Source organism: Patella vulgata, chromosome 9 (assembly GCF_932274485.2).
Source record: "Patella vulgata chromosome 9, xgPatVulg1.2, whole genome shotgun sequence".
NCBI classification, from domain to species: domain Eukaryota; kingdom Metazoa; phylum Mollusca; class Gastropoda; family Patellidae; genus Patella; species Patella vulgata.
Window position 1 is genome coordinate 46,537,883 of NC_065887.2, and position 19,087 is coordinate 46,556,969.

The window sequence follows — 19,087 nt, forward strand, 5'->3', positions numbered from 1 at the left end:
ATCGACAGTCCGACGATTAGGAATGTCTGCTCGCGTGACGTCAGAGGTTACACGCGGAGATTGAGCCCTTGATGTACATGTTGATAAACTTTATGAAGAGTTAGACGTACAACACTTTCTGAGATAAAAATCACGGAAAAAGACGCAGGCAGTGGATAATCCGAGAATTTAATTAGGTTTTTATATTTGTAATAAATAGTCAGCGATTAAAGACAACATCGTCTTGTGTATGCAATGCATTTACTATTTTAGTGTATACGTGTAGTCAGTGCCGGACTGGGGCCACCTGTCCACCTGTCCACCTGTCCGTGACAGGTGGGCCTAAGCTCATTAAAAAAAAGTGGGCCTAAGCCTATAAACAAAAAAGAAAAAAGAGAAAGAAAGGAGAGGGGGGAGAAAAGAAAGAAAGAAGGAGCGGGCAGGACACAGGACTGGAGAAAGAAAAGATAGGAAAAAAATGACTGACAAACAACACAAAAAAAGAAGTGTACTAGAATTCTCAAATTCATCTAATGATAGTGCTCTTAGGTCATTCTGTTATCTAATTGTACCAGGAAATCAAAAATTTGCCTTCTTCTGCTTTGGTCTGAAATGCTTGGAAAATGGGTTTTCGGTTGACAATTTTCAAACCTTTTCTGGGAGAAGAAGCCACCCAGACCCCCCTCGGACGTTTTCGCGCCTTTGGCACGCTCGTGACGCGCCGTCGGTGCGTACTTGTGTGGGTCTTGGTCAATGACCTGACAGAGTCCAGCACTGCATGTAGTTAAGACCATGCCTTCCACTTTGGAATGGTGAATGACTCATGTCTTATGTGCCTTACTACTGGAATGACCCCTGTTAGCCCTGTACTGAAGTCAAAGGGCATTCCCGAACTTAGGGTACTTCCACTGAACTCAGTGGCATGTCTGGAATTTTATGCTTATTCTGATAGGCGACGGCCAAGGTTTGGATATCTTGAGAATTTTCACTTGGTTTCCGGCTCTGGGTACACCATATATTAAACCTTTCGATAGTTGGAGATTTCTGCAATGGTTTTGTGTAATATCATTAAGAATCGAATGATTTTTCAATGATCAATAAAGGATGGGCAGGGATGGATTTAATTTATTCTCTATGACATGAATGATACATTAAACCATGTAAAATAGACATGCGCATTCTTTTCTTTGTTTTGTAATCAATCGAATACCCACCAGAAATATTAGCCAATCACAGTGCAGGCTTGTATAGCGAACACATAGGTAGCTGATTCTTTACAGGTGATCTGAATTATGGAACGCCAAACTAACATAAAATCAATTCACTGCCAATGGGTCCCGTCAATTAAATGAATATTTGTAAATTTGTCGTTCCATACAGCTAGAGACGCCGATTCGAACAACCCAGTCGCCTGGTAACCGTGGTGAGTACTTTTCAGATACAAACTTAAGAAAGCAAACATCCCCCAACCGTCCTTCAATTTGAAATTGAGCGGCCAAGTGAAAGCATCTATTCACATTAGCCAAATATAGGATACGTCTCTCATCTCAAACAGGTTAGTAAACTTTTAATTTTCATTTTAAAATTTTATTCAGATAGGCTGGTATATTAACAAGTCCATAGAACAGTAGAACTTTAAACCCCCATTTAAACAGTCGATCAATATTTGTACGTGACAGAAGTAGGGTATGTCGAACCGAGTGGGTTTTCTCTTAGTCATTCGGTTTCTTTCCATTGGTAAAGACACGTACGTTCAGATAGGCTGGTATATTATTAACAAGTCGACAGAACAGTAGGACTTTAAACCCTCCATTTAAACAGTCGATTAATATTTTTACGTGACAGGAGTAGGGTATGTCCTTCGTTTTTTTCCATTGCTAAAGACACCTACGTACAATATACCACATGTTAGTCCCGAAATTACCTAGTTCGTGTTGAGTAGACGTTAAAATAGTGTCGTGTTTTATTTGCATTAAACTGGACCTACAAAATGGCGCAAAATTCTTCATTGTATTACCAATAGCATATGCGCAGTATGTTAGTCTCATAATTGTCTCTGGGTTTTTTTTATCAAGCAACAGTTTCTCAATGTAGAATTTGAATACCCGGAAAGGAATAGTGTGAGACGGCCTAGGTTTACAAACTATATGCATTGTTCATTATTAAAGGGGAAGTGTCAGCGTTCACCAGGTATACAAATCAAGGGACAAAATGTGAAGAATTTTCTGATTTATAGCCCACCTCACATGAATAATGAAAGTTTGTATTTCTTTGGCATAGCATCATAAAATTTTAGATTGTCGAATAGGCCAAGGTTAGAGTCTTTCACGCAGAGTTAACCAGTTTATTTACTTTCATATTTCTATTACATATTACAGACATATCTCCTGTTATCGGTCGGACGATGGCGGCGTGGTAGTTCTTCTTTGGGTAAGCTACCTTTTACTTTTAAATAAACGATCTTCACCATATTACAATATTTTCGTCAAACTACATAGAATAGTTTCCGTCCTATATCGGACTAATATGACCTATGAGACAGGGGTAGTCCAATGTTACGGACATATTCGTATGTGTAATCCTTCAACACCAATGAATTTGTCAATCGATGCGCATATTGATTTGAGTTTAGGAAAAAAGAGTTAACATTAATTTAATTCATGGTTTTTTTTTTATTTTCAGATTGCACTAAAGGAGACAAGAAGTTTATGGTATCATAGAGAGGTCCACACACGTTATTATTTATCTTATACTGGGTCTGTCTTTATATTCTGGCTGGTTGATGTGTATAAGCTTGGCTTGTGCACCAGATTCCTTTGTAAATATCATGTGAAGTTTTCCATGATGTATTAATAGGTTTTTTTTGGTTGAAAGTTGTAGACATGGGGAGTAATTAAATTGGGATATATTAATATGGCATCAATCAACTAATCCCACATCTCCTTTAGGCAACTAATATTTTCTTTTTGGGGTTCTTCTTTTGTTTGTTTTTTTTTGCATGTTTTTCACTGCATTTGCTTAAGTAAGGGGTGCTATATTTAATATATTCTGATATTTGGTTTATCTTAGATTTTTAATGCCCTTAATGTATATTGCAAATTTCTCATGAGAGTCCAGTAAAGATAATCTTGTATAACGTGTTTCTATGATAAACTTAGATGTATTGTTGATAGTGGGGTCTAGAGAGTTTACGGATACAGGTGAGTTATGCATCACCACTTTATAGATTTTAATATTTTTTGGTATGACAATAGACAAATGTAAAACGTGCTGTCTTTTTTATTAGTCCATAAACTGATTGCATTTTACAGGATTTTTATTGTAAGTTTGATGAAAAAAATAAAGGGTCCAGAAAGATCTAACTAAACATAAATATAATTTTTTTCTTAAAAAATAGTGACGGCGCCGGTTAAAGTACATAAACTGAGATTAGATGTACAATACTTAATAATCCTTCACTAATTTACAGGATCGTGGGGATATGTTTGTAAGGGACGTATGAAGACGGTGATAGTTGTGGATGAGCAGGACACACAGCATATTATACATGGAGGTATTATTGTACAGATAATTGTTATGCAATTGATGAGGTAAGCATTAATATCAATATTTTCTGTATTTCTAAAACAAAGTCGGAAGTGTTATTACTGTAATACAAAATTTCAAACATTATTTATGAGTTTTATTTAGAACATAAAATGTCGTTTAATGTAACACGATGAACCGAAATAGTAGTGGTTATTCATAGGAATTTCACGAATGAGGGTAGCTGATTGTGTTAGACCATTCCATTTCACTTCTTATCTGGAGTTCAAATATATATTTATACGTCTCGAATAATTCACTGTTTTCCTTATTTTAAAACATTAAAAAAAATATACATACTTGTTAATTACAACTTCTCTAGTTCATGTAGGCAACAAGTTTGTCCTTGGCTGTTGATATATAATGGTATATTTTACAGGACCACAACAATGTTAAGACGCCGAATGATCAATATGACGATTACCACTGGTATAGGAGAACAGACAGGGTAGGTATTAATACCAAACTTTACTTATTTCTAAATTATCCCTAAAATTTATAAATACATGTAATTCAAATTAAACTCCATGTGATATGCTTAATTACATAATATGGTGGCCATTGAATCAAATTATACATATTGACTGTTGAGACATTCCTGGAAATAGAACTTACGCCTTCAAAACTGTGACATTTCAACAACGTATCACTTGGTCATCTTAAAGTTGCAATTTCATATTTTTGAGTTATATTTTTAAAATCTATTAAAATAAAGCCTGAAAATAGTTGGTATCTATAAACAGTCCTACCTTGTTAAAGAATAATCCTATTAATTCTATAGGAGCCACGGTGGCTAGGTGGTTAAGACGCTGGCTCGCTAGCCTGGAGGTCGGGTGTTCGATCCCTGCATTGGCCGAGAAAGTTCATTTGGATTTTCCGACGTGTTTTCCCCTTATCAGAACGGAGGGCCTGACAAGGACAGCTGTCTAGTCCTTCGGATGAGACGAAAAACCGAGGTCCCGTGTATACATTAGAATGCACGTAAAAGATCCCTTGGCAGTTGGAATTCGATATAAGAGTAGGCGATAGTGCCGCTGCCCGGGCACAATTTCCCGCATAGCACACTGTATGGAGTATGCCCGTCTTCATTAGCCCAGTATAGGAGTAGGACGTTAAACCCCATTTTATTTCTATTAATCCTATAATTCACTATTGCCAGTTGAGAAATTGGCAAAATATCATTTTCATCTTCAAATTCAAACATTTGAAGATAACTACTCCATGGTGGAGAATAGAAAACAAGGGAGGTAATTGTGTTATTATTTCCGGTGTAAATGAGTTTAAAGTGTGAGAATGACACCTATGATCGTATAATAGTGAGATGACAACCTATTGAGCAAAGGACATAGAAATAATTATGTTTTGACTTTCTTAGAAAATATGAAATTGTAACTTTAAGTGTTGAATAGTGGTTCTTAGATGAATTTACTGTATCGGTTTACTTTGAACAAATCATACTTCAGCTGCAAGCTGAGATTTTCTAGTCGCAAAACAATACAGCATGAAGTTAGGAAACGTTCGTTCGTAGTTTTTGAAAACGTTTCAGATTTACTGAAATATTAATCCTGTTGTACAGATGGGCAAATTTTCAACTACGTCCTTTTTTTAAACGATATTATTCATATGGACAATTTAATTGTCATAGTTTACCTATTTTTCCAGCTGTGATTTGGATGGATGTCAAGCGGCAGTTTATGGTACCGGGAACTCGACTGGGAAATGGAAGTTGCATAGGGAAATTCTAGATTGGCAATAACAGGTTTATGTTTTTTCTGTATGTATTGTATATATTTTCTAAATTTTCATGGGTCCGTCTGATAGGTACAGTAAAGGACATTCTGTTGACTAGTTTGAAACACATCTTAAAATGGGGACCCCTTGGAAACACTGACTTTTAGTTAGGCTTGAGGTGTAAAACTACTTAAGGGACCGAGTCTATTTGTTATGTCTAGGGTAACATGTCATAACTTCAACAACAACGATCACACCGAAGATGTTTACCTCTATCGGGAGAAAACACACCGACGACCAGATGGGACGGACAGTTTCTTCATACATACAGAAAATAAACACCATAACTTCATCAACAAAGATCACACCGAATATGTTTATCTCTATCGGGAGAAAACACCGACGGTCAGATGGGACGGACAGTTTCTTCATACATACACAAAATAAACACCATAACTTCAACAACAAAGATCACACCGAATATGTTTATCTCTATCGGGAGAAAACACCGACGGTCAGATGGGACGGACAGTTTCTTCATACATACACAAAATAAACACCATAACTTCAACAAAGATCACACCGAATATGTTTGTCTCTATCGAGAGAAAACACACCGACGGTCAGATGGGACGAACAGTTTCTTCTATATCCCGAAAACACAACATAAACAGATACTTCACTAGTCTACAGACACAACATAAGTTTCTTCACTAGTCTACAGACACTACAGACACAAAAGTTTCTTCACTATTCTACATACACAAAGATTCGGGGTTCCTTGCAGCCAGGTGGCGAGACCTGTGCTTGAGGTTATTGTCTGGAGATTAGAAATGGTGGTAATGGTTGTAGGCTGCAGACGTACCATTACTTCTTAGAACATGTACACAACTACATTCAGTCCAATTTAGGACTTCCGTTCTTTTCGAATTGTGATCACCACACAATTATAAGACAGACCATAACGCAAGGGTTATGACATTGTTAATCTTAACACGATTCTGGATGAAATATATTACAAACTTCTGTCTCCTACGAAGTTTTCCGTTTTCCGTCGATTCTGGTGTGCACACCCCATTCATTGGCCTTCGACGGGGGCAGTTATCTTTGAAGACTTGAAATTGGCCACCCAGTTATCTCTAATAGTTAGTTTACTGTTATATCTTATAGCTATATAGGCAGTTCGCTTAGTTTCTCTAGAACATTACATTTGGGCTTGTTTCATCATGTAGAGTTTAAACCGATATCTTCACTAAAAGTCTATCAAATCACTTCTCTATGTAAAGGTGTGTCCAAGACTGGTTAGCAGGTGTTCCTTTACTGTAACATTTTGATTCACAAATTGATGGGGTTCGTTTGCAATTTGGATTTAACTATTGTTATATATCACCAACGGTCATCAATTTATCTAAATAAGCTTGTTATTGCCATCAATTTATCTAAATAAGCTTGTTATTTCCATCAATTTATCTAAATAAGCTTGTTATTGCCAAACTAGTATTTTTCTAATGAAGTCGTCTACAGATGTCTACTGTTATTATTGTTTATTTATATTATATTCATGATTATGTTTATTTACAATGTAAGGTCAGTAGTGAGTAAACACTTCCAGTTGATCAGAGCACTTGGGAAAATCCTACCTCCCCCTTCCTAAATGGGAGTTAGGGTTGGGTAGCCGGCTCGCAATACTGACCATTGATGTTAGAAACGCTTACAAAGATCAGAATATTTAGTTTTGGGTAACATTATACTTTATAAGTACATATGAGGTCAACATTCAAAATTTTTCATTGTCTATAATGTGTATTGTGTTTGTCGTTGGTAACTCAATCCGCCATTTTAAATAACCATTTCAAAAATACAATTTTTGTCGAGGGGTGGAGAGGTTACTTTTCCATATTTTAAATCAAATATCTTATGATACTAACTTTTTATACATTTTGGAAACATTATTTAATTTTTATGCTCCCATATTTTCAGGCCAAAGGTTAAAATTCTATTTTTCACTTTCTAAACTTGGAACATAAAACTTGATGGGTTTTTAAATGAGGTCAAATAACGATTATTTCAAACTTGGACACACCAATATGATTTTGTGTTTGGGAGGGAGGGGAGGAAAGGGATGTTATGTCAGACCCATAAGATGTTTTAATTTATATTTATATTTCACTGATATTACTCTTGGGACAATATCATCGACATATGATTTTTCTTTATTATCATAATGATTATCTTATGTTAAATTAATACACATTATAAAGGTTGTTATTTTGTACCCCCATATTAAACATTATTTATGCCTGTAGATCTGTGATGCTACATGTCAAACTTCTAAATTTTCCATTTTTTTAAACTTGGAACAAACCTTTATGGGAATTTGAACGGGGTAAAAATATTTCGAAAGTTTCGGCATACCAAAATGATGTGAGGGTGGTGGGTGGATCGTGACCGCCAGATCGTCATGCTATAGGTCAACATTCTAAATTTTCTTTTTTTTCCTAAACTTGGAACATAAACCTTTATGGGAATTAGAACGGGTCAAAATTATTTCGAAATTTTCGACATACCAACATGTAGTAGTGGGTGCGGGGTGGTTATGTTTTTAGGAGCAACCGCATTTCATAGCTTTTAAAATATTGTTTAATATGGACCAATTGATAATTTATCAGTTAAAAGAGATTATATTATTGTATTGTTTGTTAATTAATTAAATACTGATAGATGTAGTTAAAAATCATTTACAAATAAAATATTTCACCATCACTGTGGTTTGGATCTGATAGGGTGGGGGAACACTAGCCTTGTAATTTTGCTGTGAAATGTTGAACAAGCTGGCGGTAGATGAAAAACTGAGCTGCAGAATAAGCTTGTGAAATCAATGTTCAGGGAAGTGACGATTATCATGGAAGAAACATGATTCTTATTAATTTGAGATAACAATTTCACAGATAACAAGGTTTTAGTTTTGGAGTATAGCACATTTAATGTAAAGAACGAGAGTTGTTTTAACTTGGATCCTTCCAGCTGCAAAGTGTTCCATTTTAATCCACCCGAACTAGGCATATCTCTATATCGGCCCCTCAGATGCCCCTCTGCCCAATTTGTTGCACTATTTCATGGCTGTTCTGATGAAGACATTGTTACATCTATTGCACGAAAAAACGTCGGGTTAATCAACGAAAATTAATGTAAGAGAGAAGTGGGGTTTTAACGTCCACTCACACGGATCAGGTCAGTTCATGACTAACGTGGTTTTGGTTATTCTCATTTGATCATAAGGTCTGTCATTTAAGTCAACTGCTGCGGTATCGATTTCCCGCTTGTGTATGACAAGGGGTAGGTTGCCTGTCCAACCTCATGGGTTTTCTACGGGTCATCCGGTTTCCTCCCACTGCTAAAAATCCATAAGCGCAAGCGAATTATTGAAATAAAATTGAACCATGTGTTTGTCTCGAAATTACCTAGTTTGTGTCAAGTGTACTGTTAAACCCCATTTCTCTCTTCCTACTGTTAAAGACCCTATGTGAACGCTCTAATGACAAAACTTATCATCCGATCTGTATGAAATTTTTATGCATTATTTAATTTAGTGAAATGAAGAATCCTATTGAATTTCAGCAATTTCTGTTAATTATGTCTAAGAGTTATGGCCCTTGATCACTTTGAAATATCTTGTGGATGCTCTAGACGAAGAAACCTATTGCTTTTCAATGATTTCGATAATTACTGCCAGAGTTATGGCCCTTGATCACTTTGAAAAATCGTGTGGATACTTTAGAGACCATAGTTATCATAATATATATATATATATATATATATATATATATATATATATATATATATATATATATATATATATAAATTGTTTCGATTGATCCACAGAGTTTAAGGTCTTGAGACGAACAAGTATATTGATTTTCAATGATTTTTGGTAACTTGAACAGCTAAATCCATGGTATTAAATGTTTTGTATACTAAATGTTAGCATGGGTCAAACAAATTCTAATGATTTACTTAATGAGTTAATTGTTACTCAGATTTTAGTGTATTATAAATGTTTCATTACCAACAAAAGTAAAAATATGCGACAACTTATGTTGACTGCCCGGACGATTTAGATGCTGTGGCCGTATGTTTTGTTGCCTGGCAACCTACCTAGGCCTATATTACCTCTTTCCTATATGACAGAAAATATATACAAAAAGACTATATAACCATGTTATGATAAAATCAATCTAAATAGTATAAGAATAAAATGAACAAAAAAAGGTTTGCCATATTCATATATTTAGCTACTGGATTCATTTTTATTTAAACCTTCCGGAGGTGTCTAGAAATCTATGGACTTGTTCAAAGATAATACTTGAAATAATAATATCGTCAGTGCCTTTTAATAATGTCTGTATTGAAATCACGTTTTGGGGTAAGGTAAAAATTGAATGTTTACGTGCATCGCGATGTAGAGGACAGGTTTTAACCACGAGAGCACCATGCAGAAATTGAAAAAAACGATAACCCGGGGGTTCAGCAAATTTCAACCATACTTGGTCTATGGGGACCCCTAGACGACAGAAGTCACATGATGGAGTGAAAAAATTTTGAACTGACAACTTCCGGTATAACTGGAAATTGTTGTTTTGGGGCAAAAGTTGACACATTTCGACCAATTTGTTACCCTTATTTCAAAACGCTCCTACCCGAAAAGTTGTGTCTCTAAATTTTTGATATTGGTCAGGTTTGATAGGCCTAGTAGTCGTCTTAAAATCCTGCAGTCGTTTGGGAATGAATGAATCATGTGGAATTTTCTGTGAGTGATCATAAAGTGGTCATTTTACATATGTTTAAAACTATGCTATCCTAAAACGCATGTAGCTGCTTCTTTGCAGGTCTGACATAGAATTGCTTGGTGTGGTTGTGAAGGGCATTTCTCAAAGTAAATGTCAAAATAAAAAAACTGACCGGAACGCAACCCACTAGAGTGCTGTAATATTCTGAAAATGTGTAAAAACGGTATTTTCCATGAAATTCGTCTTTTCACTAATGACCGAATACTATTTTCAAGAGTTCAAATGACCGTTGATTATGAACATTAGTACTATTTTTTGTTACTTGAACGTTCCTTGTGCCAAATATACTATCTTGGTTAAAAATCATGAAGTTTTTGTGACAAAATCGGACGTTCGCGGTCATCGTAGGAAAGGGGCTTAATTGGTGTATAATTTTGCAGGATCAGGCAACGATTATTCTCACCTGTATTCAGTAGTTAGTAGCACGGAAGTGCATAAATGTAAGGACTGACATAGCAAGCTTTTATATTAGCACAATTTAACCTAAGCAGCACCTTTTCAGCAATGACCAACGATTATCTTCAAATGACTACTGATCATCACCATTACTTGTAATATTTCGTAATTTCAACGTGAATCGTGTCAAATAGATCATTTTGTTTAAAATCATAATATTTTTGTGACAAAATCTGACTTTCACGCTTGCTTGATAGCCATAGGGAAGGGTCATAAGTGGTGTGTAATTTTGCAGGGATCAGACCACTGTTATTAAGATCTGTATTCATGAGCAGATCATCGTATAAATTTGACTGACATGACTATCATAAACATGATATCTTTTAATTTGTACACCTGCTCATGTAAAGAAGAACCATAAGAAGAAACATTCAGAAGTGTTCATGTAGGTACATTTAATGTCTGGTATTGAAATCTCTGAATCATGGCATAGATCAAAACAGGATTTATGGCACTCCAGGATAATATTGACAGCATGTGCCAAACTCCTACATATACCTACGTTTGAGCAGAAGTGCTCACTTACTTAGATTCCTACGTTCGAGTGTAAATGCTCTCTGACCTTCCTTCAAGGTTTTTGGACCACAGAGTACTGTTTTATTTTGTAGTACTGTTTTTGACCTCTTCTCCTTCAGGGATTTCAATATGGAATTATCATAGCCTCCCGATCTGAAAATGCCTCTCCATGAAAACGTCCAAATGTTTCCATACAATGATCGGCTCCTAAATACAGATGGGAATAAGCTGGTCTGATTCCTAAAATATGTTTGACCAAAATAACCTATTTGGCACAAGGAACATTGGCAGAAAAGGTGTTGTATGGTCGTCTTGCTGATTGTGTGACTACGACTTACTGTCACTGGATCATCTACAATCCCCTCGTCCTTAAAACCTGTTACAAGTACATCCCTCATAAACACTTCTTTTACCCAAGAGCTAAAATATGCTTACACTGAATCGTGTATCATATTTCACCTTTCATTATATCATATTTATAGAAGACGATTTGTTCTGTTTAAATTGCATTGGACATTCATGAAACTTGTCGTTGGTCTAACACATAGACTTTAGATCCTAAGGTCTGTCATTGAGTTACGTGGTGTGACAGCATGCCGGTGACATGGTGTGGTGTTGTTTGTTCAACCTCATGGATATTCTCTTTTCCCACAAGTGTATTATTGAAGTAAAATTGTACCATATGTTAGTCCCAAAATGACCTAGTTTGTGTTGAGTGGACCTTAAACTCCATTTCTCTCTCTTAAGTCAAAATCACCCTTGCTAACGAATATATTAAAGTTGTGATGATGTCCATAGATACAGTATGCATCACCATATTATGCTAGTCCCAAAATGACCTAGTTTGTGTCCAGTGGACTTTAAATCTCATTTTACTTTGTTCCTCTCATGTGTAAATCATCCTTGCTAACGACTAAATGGAATATATTAAATTTGTAAAGATGTCCATACATATACTTCATCTGGGGTATTGATAGACGGGACATTTTATCCTAATTTTTGGTGTTTTTAATATATTTCTCCTGTTTTTATTATGACTGTTCCGGTCATTTTTATTTTTTATTTTGTTAGTAGGAAGGTTGCTAGTTGTGGGTAACATTCAACTTCGGTCCTAGTCCCTGCAAAGAACGAGCTATAGTCTCTTAAACATTGGTTTTCATTAAATTCAATTTTCAGAGAGAGTTGGGTATCCGGCCAGTACCAAGGTAGCATTAGCAGTAGAAACTTCAAAATCAGTGTGAAGGAGGAACCTGAGTGGTCCTACTAATGCCCATGGTCACACTGCTAATGTAATCTTAGATATTGTGTCACACTTCAATGCATCTTTAAACTGTCCTATTTTGTACTCATATCCAATGAGTTCGAGTTCACTCATCATCTCACTAGTGTTCTGAATCTGAATCTGAAGGGTTACGTGGAAGCGACCAAATCTGGCTTTCATTCAACGGGGGAGGAGTGCGCTATTAGATGTCACTCGTAGCCACTAGTGTCTTGAAGCGCTTGATGGTATCTGCTTTCACAACACTATCGCTAAGTCTATTTCACTCTAACAGAGTTCTTGGGAAGAATGAATGTTTGTAATTGACACTTTTAGTTGGAATAATGTCGAAACACTTGCTATTGTTGTTAACTGAATTTAGTACAATGTTATTATGTGTAAAGTCTTCAAATTTTTTAGCTCTGATAGAAGGTTTCTTTGTTCTTGTAGTATATCAGCTTGGCCAGTTCTAATTAGAATCTTGTAGTGTGTGGTTGGATACTTCATAAGTTTTATATTTAAAGTCAATTTTTAGTAAATCTATTGTTTTCTTTCATCAACTGGGTGTGTGCTAGTATTTGTATTGTATCAGCCAAAGATTTAAAACTTCCAGTTTAAAGGTATATGTTGCTATTAGTTTTAATTGTATATTACATTGTTTAAATGTTTTTTTATTTAAAGTGGAAGCCATGTTGGTGGTTTCTAAGGAATTTGTAATAGTGTAAACATCTGGTATATCAACAACTTTAAAAACAGTTCAAATATATCAGCATTACACCATAATGAAGGTTGAATTCGAATTTCAGGAAAATCGAAATGAAACTGCCGGACATAATGGCTGCTTTTTGTACGCAAATTGTGTAAAAGTATGTAATATGAAGGTTGTGGTCCCCCTAGAGGTCACAATTTTTATCCGATTTTGATGAAACTTAAAATATATCTTTATATCCCAAAGATCTGTCCCTTTTGTTATTAATGCATTTCAGACCATAACTTTCTGGATTATGGCCCCTGATTGTTTGAAAAATTGCTTTTGTTTTTAGCTTGTTCTCTATCCATCTCTTGCAAGGTGTGGGCTTATCTTGCCTAGCAACGGCTGGTTATCAGACCCGTCAACCGCTCTGAGCTGAAATGCAGTAGGGTAGTGTAAAAAATGCAGTAGAAACCATGATTTGGCAGATTTCCCAAAAAGCGTAAATTCGCACTTCCAAGGGTAATTAATTTAGAAATGATACGCTGAACTGCAGGTCCGACAATTAACAATACAAAAATTGCATTAAATGGGTAATTAGATAAAATGTACACAAACAATGGTAACCATATCTTATGTAATTAAACCAAAATTGAATATGTGACCTACAGAAAGAAATAATTAGTTACAAAAAAAAATAACCAAAATTACCATTCCACTGTAGTACTACTGGCAGTAGGCCTACCACTGCCAATTTTCTTTTGTTTTAACTTAGCTGTCTGTGTTAGTGTTAGCATGATTTTAAAAATATCTTGATTCCTTGTGACGTACGTAAATTGGTCGCTATTTGTTTAGTTTATCGCTACGCATTTTAAGAGTATTTGGAACACGTGCCAATAATTATATCCGCTTTATTAACTCTAAAATAGGTTGAAAAGAATTTGAGAAAAAATCTCTTAGCTAAATTACACCTTACAATATCCCAAATCGATGTTAATAACTGAAAGTCGCAATCATTATTGTTTACATGCAAAGAGTTGCTTCCCTTAGTTCCATAATTTTGGCGAGAAAATTAAAAAACTCTTTGTTTGAAAATGCGGTAGATATCTATTACCGGGCAGTAGAGCGGTACATGAGGCCTTTTCGCGGCACTTTGCCGTGTGATGCGGTAGAGTTCACAGGTCTGCTGGTTATCATTGCTGATAGATTCACCTATGCTTTGTTTTTTCCCCACAGTTCTTGGAAAATATGGGCATGTCTTGTGTGGTTAATATATCCATATTTTGAGCCCTACAACATATAGAACAGGTGAAGTTCTGATTGCTTGATGACTATGCTGATGATACATCGGTCAGGTATGTAAATGTTCTTAATTTTTTTATGATCAGGCTAAAGTTCAAGAAGCTTACAGGGGTTTTTATATGCCCACATTTTCATGTGGAAGTATATTGTCGTCGCCCCTGTCTGTCCATCCGTCCACAATTGTTTGTGGACACTCTACATGTCACAATTTTTATTCTATTTCAACGAAACTTGAATTATAGGTTTATCTCGCTAAGATGTCGGTTCCTTTCGATATTGGCATGTATCAAACCGTAACTTCATGAATTCTGGCCCCTGATTGTATGAAAAATCACGTTTTTAGAGCTCCCTCTAGAGGTCACAATTATTATCTGATTTAAAAAAAAGTTCAAAAATATCACCGTTACATCGTAATTCTGGCTCAGTTTGAATTTCGTGAAAATCGGACTAAAACTGACGGACAAAATGGACGCCCCTCGTACGCAAATAGTGTGTAACATCTGATATTTCAAAGTTGTTGACCGTCTAGAGGTCACAATTTTGATCCGATTTTGATGAAACTTGAAATACATGTTTATAACCCAAAGAAATTGGTTCCTTTTGATATTCACGCGTATTCGATCATAACTTCCTGAATTATGCCCCCTGAATGTCATAATTTAGCTTGTGATCCCTCTAGAGGTCACAATTATTAACATATTTAAAAAAAACTTTAAAAATATGAGCGTTACACCGTAAGTTTGATTGAGTTTGGATTTTAAAAATTCTGCATTCATTTGCTGCCCTATAAATGCCGTAATTTTGCAGGAATATTAGGTCTACTATTGTGAATTTGATGCTGAAGCAGGATCGACAAGCTTTCATTCAGTGTATTACAAAAATGAGTTATTTTGTAGGATGGTTACTGACATAAATTTGAATACCGTACAGGAATTAAATATGAAAAATAGCGAGGTTCACCTATTTTTATTATGTACATTTGTTGACATGTGATTTTTAATTGTGGTATGAATCCGTCTGCTTAAATAACGATAAGGGTTATGTCCCTTTATTTTCGGTAAAATGTCTGATAAGAAAAATTTTGAACTCCCATCGCTGCTTTTAAATATATCACCATTTCACCATAATGAAGGTTGAATTCGAATTTCGGGAAAATCGAAATGAAACCGCTAGACAAAATGGGCGCTCTTTGTACGCAAATTGTGTAAAAGTATGCAATGCAAAGGTTGTCGAAGGTTGTGGCCCCTGATTGTACGGAAAATCACCTTTTTATCTTGTGGTCCCTGTAGAGGTCACAATTTTTGTCTGATTTAAAAAAATATGTGTGAATATATCACCATTATACGCTAAGATCTTGGATCCGTTTGATAATCACGGATACCCAAACTTAACTTCCTGGATTATGGCTCCTGATTGTTCGAAAAATCAAATTTTTAGCTTGCAGTTTTTCTAGAGGTCACAATTTTTTTTCCGATTTTAAAAACCGTTTAAATATTTCACCATCCCACCATAATGAAAGTTGAATTCGAATTTCGGGAAAATTGAAATGAAACTGCCCAACAAAATGGCTGCTCTTCGTACACAAATTGTGTAAAAGTATATTGTCTACCCTCTAGAGATCACAATTTTTATCCAATTCTGATACAACTTAAAACATATCGTTATATCCCAAAGATCTTCTCAGTCCCTTTTGATATTTGCGCATTTCAGACCATAACTTTCTGGATTATTGCCCCTGATTGTACAAAAAATCCTGTTTGTTTTTAGCTTGTTCTCTATCCATCTCTTGCAAACTGTGGGCGTATCCTGCCTGGCAGCTGTTGGTCATCAATTGATATAGAAAACCATTAGTCCGTTTCAGCGGATTTGACTGGGGTTGTGCATTTAGGGTTTTACACTTTGAAACCAATCAATCTATAAAAGAAAGAAATATAAATGAAATGAAATGCTGTTTAACGTCATACTGTTCTGCTCCGACTGGGCTAAGGAAGGCAGACATACACCATGCAGGCCTACTCTTCTATCGAATTCCAGCTGTCGAGGGTTCTTTTACGTGTACGCCTATGGGTACACTGAACCTTGGTTTTTCGTCCCATCTGAACAAGCCAATGTCTTACTCATTGAGCCACTGTGGCTTCCCCTAAGGTTGCAGCATAGCAAAACTATGCAAACTCATCATGGAAGGACGAATCCATTGGTTTTCAACGCTCAACGATGTCTGGTTTGGAGTTACCTCCCTTATCTGAAAACCTTGTTAACCGGATAGAGGATTCATTGTTTAAAAGGTTTTTTTTATACACCCACATTTCAGTGTCGTCGCTTTGTCAAATTTGGTGTAAAGTATCGTCATGAGAAGGGCCGTCGGAAGCAATTCTTGATTTGTTGGGCTACCATCCTAGAACTTTTAGGCGAGGGTCCAGGAGCTGCCTAGGTCCCGGAAGCTTCGGGGAATCTAGAGATGCTGCCTGGATAATGAAATTACTCAGCAATGAAGTGAAATTTTATTTTTTTTTCTAATTCCTTTACCATGCAAGCCCATTCGATGTTGGTTTCCTGCGATGCTGAACTTGACAAATATATGCCTAATAATTCCAAGGTTGTGGACACGCTAGAGGTCACAAATTTTATACGATTGTTTTGAAACTGACAATGTATATTTATAACTGAAAGATCTCGACTTTTTTAGCTTGTGGAACCTCTAAACTTCACAGTTTTTATTTGATTGTCAAAACTGTTCAAATGTCACGGTTGCACCATAATTACAACCGAGTTCAAATTTCGTGAAAATCGGACCGAAACTGCGGAACAAAATGACTGCTACCCTTAAAAGCAAGTAATACACAGGTTCTGGGCCAGAGGCTTGAATTTTTATCCAATTTTGATATATCCTAAAGGCCTGGGTTCCTTTCGATATTTGCACGTATTGGACCGTAGATTTCTGGATTATGACTCCTAATTTACGAAATATCACGTTTTTAGCTTTTGGTCCCTCTAGAGGTCACCATTTATATCTTATTTCCAAAACCGTTCAAATGTGTCCGCAATTACATCATAATTATGAATTTCCTGAAAATCGGACTGAAACTTTCAGTCAAATGGCAACTCTCCATACAATACCAAGGTTATGGACCATTTAGAGATCAGAAGTTTTATCCGATACTTAAAATGAGTATCACTAGCTCTTGTATAAGTTCAATTTTTGTGCCCATTTCAAAATCCCCTACTTTTTTTTGAAGAGTATATATTATTATTGGCATACTTATTCAACAAGGACGTTACTCAAATATCTATTTTATTTTTAAACATAGGGCATAAATGGTCTAACAATTAATTTTATTTCCACAAACCAGTGAGGTGTTACATAGAAATAGAATTTTTTAATACAACTGTCTTAGTGCTAGGTTCCAACTATCACGATTCCCGCCAGGAAAACGAGTCTGTGTTCGTCAAATTTTACAAATTATCTTGGGGGTGGGGGGGCCTGTTCGCAAACAACCGGCAGTACCATTTGTAACCAGAAATATTTTTGGGGGCATTTCAGGTTCTGTTCCGCTTACATTCATCGAGCCTGTATGCTTTTGCTCACAACTGGGGGTCTCTTAACCTAGGGATCAGCATAGAGCATAATAGGGTTTTCATCTGAAATTCTACATACTAAAAGTCTCATGTTAAAATCAGACCTGTTGTATCTAATTACTTGCATTCAATAACTCGGAGAAAAGAATACTTGCGGCAAAATTAGCTTGCGGACACTCAAGGGGTCAATCTTTATCAGATTTTGATGGAACGTGGAATTCGTGTTTATATCCCAAAGATCTTGGTGCCCTTGGATATTTGCATATATCGGAACGTAACTTCCTGAATTATGGCCCTTGATGGTACGAAAAATCGTGTTTTTAGCTTGTGGTCAATCTTGAGGTCACAATTTTTATCCGATTTCAAAAAACGTTTGAAAGTATCACCGTTACACCCTAATGATGGTTGACTTTGAATTTTGTGAAAATTGGACCAAAACTGTCAGAAATAATGGCCGCCCCCCCCCCCTCGTATGCAAATTGTGATCCGATTGTGATGAAACGTGAAATACATGTTTATACCCCAAGGATCTTGGTTCCTCTTGATATTTGCGCATATCGGATCGTAACTTCCTGAATTATGACCCTAGATTATATGAAAAATCAAGTTTTTAGCTTGTGGTCTCTCTAGGGGCCACAATTTTTATCTGATTTAAAGTTTGAATATATCATTGTTACACCCTAGTGATGGTTGAGTTCGAATTTTGTGAAAATCAGGCCAAAACTGCTGGACAAAATGGTTGCCCCTTGTACGCAGATAGTGTAAATTATATGGTATAGTTAAAGACAGGTCTTTAGATAGGTGTGTGTGCTCGCTATGATCTACATTTCTCTTACGTGTCTTTTGTATTGCGTACCATATATATAAAGTTGCATTTGATGAAATAAAAATATGGACCTTGATCTATCGTTTATATGTTAGACCACGCATTTCTCTAACAACATGTAACTGATAAATACTAGGGCTGTGTCGATATATCAATACACGGATATGTGTCGATACTTTCCAGCGATATTTATATTGATACGTAATATATCGTTTAAAAAATTCTTCAGTTAAGAAAGACCACAAAACCCAAGTGGTGAAAGAAGACGATCTCAGCATGGTTTGCCAATCGAGCGTCTTCCACATTCGGTATGAATTCCA

General features: G+C 35.9%; 1 long non-coding RNA gene across 3 annotated transcripts; it reads left to right on the plus strand.

Annotated features, from left to right (window-relative positions):
* The first annotated feature begins 321 nt into the window (after positions 1-321).
* LOC130014346 (uncharacterized) lies at positions 322-8,058 on the plus strand. 3 transcript variants are annotated; one of them, XR_008789318.1, is made up of 6 exons: positions 322-1,534; positions 2,358-2,409; positions 2,662-3,179; positions 3,449-3,569; positions 3,944-4,012; positions 5,227-8,058. It is a non-coding gene; the product is annotated as an uncharacterized LOC130014346 (long non-coding RNA). The 3 variants fall into 3 exon arrangements; XR_008789316.1 differs by having other exon boundaries at positions 322-2,409; XR_008789317.1 differs by having other exon boundaries at positions 322-2,409; positions 3,449-3,532.
* Positions 8,059-19,087: the final 11,029 nt, after the last annotated feature.